Source organism: Elephantulus edwardii, unplaced genomic scaffold, assembly GCF_000299155.1.
Source record: "Elephantulus edwardii isolate Elephantulus edwardi_28Jun2011 unplaced genomic scaffold, EleEdw1.0 scaffold00135, whole genome shotgun sequence".
Lineage (NCBI taxonomy): Eukaryota > Metazoa > Chordata > Mammalia > Macroscelidea > Macroscelididae > Elephantulus > Elephantulus edwardii.
In genome coordinates this window covers 511,725-517,036 of record NW_006399885.1, presented here as the reverse complement: position 1 = coordinate 517,036, position 5,312 = coordinate 511,725, and the positions used below count along the sequence as shown (strand labels likewise).

Here is a 5,312-nt window from a genome sequence, read left to right as displayed (position 1 = left end):
ACCACAAAAAAAGAAGTTTGTATATTAATTTTAATTAATACTGCATTTTTAACATCAACTAGATTATGTTCTATAAATTGAGTTTATTACTTAGGTTTACATGTTTGTCTTAACAGTGTTCCCTGGATGTCCTTTCTTTAAAAATTTTGTATTCACTGCCCCTGAGTTGACTTTTTACTTAATATTTTTATTTATTAAAAGCCAACGGTTTTCATAAGCAACCTGAATTATGTCAATGATACAACATTGCTTGTTAAAAGTGAAGAGAACTTTATGTGCTTACTGCAGAAGATCAACGACTACAGCCTTCAATATGGATTACATCTCAATATCAAGAAAACAAAAATCCTTTTTTAAAAAAAGCCAATGATTTAGGATATTCTAGAAACCCCCAAATTAACTGTTCTTCTGTCATTGCTGTCAAATCAGACCGTATTCGTAGCTGATCCTCCAGTAGGTTTTCAGAGGCTGTAAACCGCTCTGCAGGAGAGCACTATCATTCTCAAGAGGAGTCACTAGTGGATTCAAAACTCCAGAGAGTCACCCACCGCCTAGAAGTTAGCAGTTCCACTCCCTCCGGACTGAACCAGTAGAGCACCCTGAAATTGACCATGAAGCATAAAAGGAAAAAGTTATAGGAGTTTAATGATATCATAGTGTACATTTATGCCATTAAACAAGTTAAATATTTTGCCTCTCACTAGCAATATACACTTCAAAAAACTATGCGAAACTGCATTGAATGCAGAGCATTAGCACAGTGTTCTTGTCCATGAGCCTGTTTTGGTGATGCACTGTCTCAGATAGCTTGGATCCAAAGCTCATTTAATAAATACCTGCCTTTATCATTGAAAGGTCCAAACTCATTACAAAGTCCAGAAGGAACACGAGTGAAGTAGAACAGCAAATATGCTTTATTTAAAATGTGTGCTTTGCCCATCAGCAAAGGAATGGCTAGAACAACTTGAGTACGTTCACACATGTAATACTACACAGCTTAAAAAAACAATGAAATAGTAAAACACAACATGGGAGAGCCTGAGGACATTATGCATGTGAAATATCTGCAAAAGGAAATATACTTCATAAAACCACTATTCTAAAGTAGAACAGATATCGGGAGGGGGGGACTGAGGGGAAAATAGAAAATGAACACTGAATTAGAACAGATGAGGGGCAAGAATTCTCTGAAAGGAATATATGATTATGTATTACATGTTTGAGAACAACCTGGTACAAGGGGTACATTGTGGGGTGGGGTTGGGGAGGGGAGAAAATGTGAAACAATTAATTAAAAAAATTTTTAATTAAATTTACAAAATAAAATGTGCATTTTGGTGAAAGTTTTCTGAACTGTAATTGGTGTCAGCACCAAACAAAGAGAAAAGTAGGCCATTTATCCATTCTATGTTGGTCGGTTGGGGGTGGTCAGCAGTTTCAAGGACCTGGGGCCATTTTCCATAATTTCAACACTCCTTATTTTATCTCCTGGGTAGATCATAAAGTCATTTATACATGCATTAGGAAAATCTGCTGTCACGAAACTCTCCAGAGTGCTAAAGAGCAACGATGTCAGTCTAGAGACTAAGGCACACCTGATACAGGCTATGGTCTTTGCAGTTACCTGTTATGCATCGGAAAGCTAGACAATCACCAAAGAGGAAAGAAGAAAAATTGATGCCTGTGAGTTGTGGTGCTAGAGAAAAGCATTGAACATACCATGAACTTCCAAGAGAACATACAGGTCAGTCCTGAAGAGGATGAAGCCAAGCTGTTCCTTGGAGGCTAGGATTTTGAAGCTCCATCTCACATACTTTGGGCATGCATCGTGGAGGTTCAATGCAGAAGAGAAAGACCCTGGATGAGATGGATTGACACAATAACAAGGGTTATTGAGGGTAGGTGTGTGTCAGAGACAGAGATTGGCCCAGGATAGAGCAGAGTTCAGAGCTGTGAGTCAAAGGTGACTTGACCACACATAAAAACAACAACAGGGGTAAAAATTAATCAGAGTATTTACTATTTCCTGGAACACAGGGACATAATCAGGTAGGTCAGAAGTTCCACAAAATGGAATCACTTTGATTACAGCCTGATATTCATACTCCAGAAAAGCAACAAATCCACCACTATCAAGTGACAGAGTAGAACTTTTCTGTGGGGTTTTCAAGGCTGTAAGTCCTTATGAAGGCAGATTGCCCATCTTCCTCCAACAGAGAGACTGGTAAGTTTCAACTGTTTTAGCCTCTGTACCTCTAAAGTTTCTTTAATCAATCAATCCATCAATCACAGTTGGTGTTGGTGTTGTTATGTAACACCGAGTCGTCTGTGACCCATAGCTATGTACAACAGCTCTAAATTCGGCTCTATCCTGTGCCAATCTTATTGTCTTTGACACATCTACCTCCTTTATCCCAGTCACTGAACCAATCCATCTCACTGAGGATCTTCCTCTCCTTCGCTGTTCCTCCACTCTCCCAAGCATGATGTTTCTCTCCAAGGACTGATCCCGCTTTGCAACATGTCCAAAGTATGTCAGACGAAACTTCAGAATCTTTGTCTCAAAGGGGCAGCCTGGCTTCACCCTCTCCAGGACAAACTTGTTTGTCCTTCTAGCAGTCCATGGTATGTTCAATACTCTTATCCAGCACCAAAGCTCAAAGGCATCATTTCTCCTTCTATCATCCTTAGTCATTGTCCAGGTTTCTGATATATAGTAAGTAATTGCAAAGACTATGGCCTGTGTCAGGCACACCTTAGTCTCCAGACTGACATCATTGTTCCTCCATACTTTGGAGAGGTCTCTGACAGCTGACTTTCCCAATGCAGTTCATCTTTTAATTTCCTGACTGTTGGTACCAAGAGTGTTGATTGTAGAGCCAAGTAAACTGAAGCTGTTATGTTAAGAATCTCAATCTAGGGCCCGCTGGCCTGCAGGCGGCCAGGCCGGCGCTGCGCTGGCTTAGGACGCTGGCGGAGCCGCTGAGCGCGCTGCTGAGCCGCTGAGCCACTGAGCCACCGCTGCAGCTCTTCTGGACCTGGCTGCTGCAGTGGAACCCGCTCTGGATGGCCCCCAACACCATCACCCTCCTTGGCCTCGCCGTCAACCTGCTCACCACGCTCGTGCTCATCTCCTACTGCCCCACGGCCACCGAAGAGGCACCGTACTGGACATACCTTCTTTGTGCCCTGGGACTCTTTATCTACCAGTCGCTAGATGCCATCGATGGGAAACAAGCCCGAAGAACAAATTCTTGTTCTCCTTTAGGGGAACTCTTTGATCATGGATGTGACTCCCTTTCCACAGTGTTTATGGCATCAGTTGCTGTCCACTTGGGAACTCATCCTGACTGGCTGTTTTTCTGCTCATTTATTGGAATGTTCCTCTTTTACTGTGCTCACTGGCAGACTTAATGTTTCAGGCGTGTTGAGGTTTGAAAAAGTGGATGTAACGGAAATTCAGGTAGCTTTAATAATCATCTTTATGTTGTCTACATTTGGAGGAGCAACAATGTGGGACTATACGATACCCATTATAGAACTGAAATGGAAGATCTTTCCGGTTCTTGGAGTAGTGGGTGGAGCAGTATTTTCTTGTTCAAATTATTTCCATGTTATCCTCCATGGTGGTGTTGGCAAGAATGGATCTACTATAGCAGGCACTAGCGTCTTGTCACCTGGACTCCATATAGGACTAATTATCATACTGGCAATAATGATCTATAAAAAGTCTGCAACTAATGTTTTTGAAAAACATCCTTGTCTTTATACCCTAATGTTTGGATGTGTTTTTGCTAAAGTCGCACAAAAATTGGTGATTGCTCACATGACCAAAAGTGAACTGTACCTTCAAGATACTGTGTTTATTGGGCCAGGTCTTTTATTCTTAGACCAGTACTTTAGTAATTTTGTAGATGAATATATTGTCCTATGGATAGCAATGGTCATTGCTTCATTTGATATGACGATATACTTTAGTGCTTTGTGCCTGCAAATTTCAAGACACCTTCATATAAATATCTTCAAGACTACATGTCATCAAGCACCTGAACAGGTTCACAAGCATATTGACTGACTAATATCCCAAAGAGAAGAGAAGAAGCAGTTAGGGGAATCTATGAGTGAAGGAAATTCCCCCTTTGCAGGAGGCTAGTATACTACCAAATAAGGATATACGTGAACATAAAGCATAAGTACTAGTCTCTCAGTTATGAATCCCTCTTTGTATACCAAGTTTTGATCACAGGTATAACCAGAGTGGTAGTATAACAATCTATAAATCAATTAGAAACAAGACTACAGAAAGAAATTTCATTCATGAGGATAAGAAAGTGAACCACTGTAGTCAATATAGCAGTCTCTTTGTCTCTGAGATATCTTTTCAGGCATTTGGTGTTTTCATTGATAAATGATCAGCTAAGTATTAAGGATCTAAGAGATTTTAGAGATCACTTGAGCATGATGCTTACTAAAAACTGAAACATGACTTCATAGTACTACAAAAGTGTATAGGTGAAAATAGTGTAATTACTGTCAGAAGAGTTTGTAAGAAAATAATTTTAATAGCAATTTTCACAAGATACATATATTACTATTATACTAAAAAATATCTATTTTAGTATACAATTAGAATTTGAAAGCTAAGTAGAATTTTCTCTAGTTTGTATTTTGTAACAAATTTATGCAATCAGTTCAAAAAAACGAATCTTGTTTTGAAGTAACTTGTTCTTTGAGGGTTCTTTAACTTTGTCATAAGGAAGACATTAAGAGTCTCTTATGAAAAATGAAAACAGTAACTAAAAATCACAAGCATCTAAGAATAAAAAAAACTTTTAAAAAAGAACACAGCAAAAATATTTTCCTTTTAAAATATTAGCCAAACTTGTTCTAAGTACACACTGTCTCATCTGAGATGGCAAGGGGAGAAAATAATAATAGCTTTTGGACCACTATCTTAAGTACAAATTTTTACATTTAGCTTGTTCATTATGCATATGAGAACTTTCACTGGATCTTTGGGAGCCATATCTTCTGATTCATATTTGGCCCCATTTTTATGTAATAGTTATGCAGATCATATTCCATGTGATTAAAAGTTAGGAAACATAAAATAGTGAACAAACTCTTTATCTTAAGAAAAAAGCCTATTAAATAAAACAGTGAAAACTTGTATTTAAGAGGGAAAAATAAATACACTTATGTGAGTTTTATATACAGAGAACAATCTAGTTATTTTGACTAACTATTGGCAAAACTTCTCAAATAAAGACCTTCATAGATGTTTGAATAGTAATAGGGATCTATATATCAAA

The 5,312-nt window shown here is 38.5% G+C and overlaps 1 pseudogene across 1 annotated transcript in view; it reads left to right on the top strand.

Moving 5' to 3' along the window:
* LOC102844378 overlaps positions 1-4,075 on the top strand; it is an 18,277-nt pseudogene extending 14,202 nt beyond the window's left edge. The window contains exon 2 of the transcript XR_438939.1: positions 3,008-4,075. The product of XR_438939.1 is annotated as a cholinephosphotransferase 1-like (transcript). The remainder of the gene's footprint in view (positions 1-3,007) is intronic.
* Positions 4,076-5,312: the final 1,237 nt, after the last annotated feature.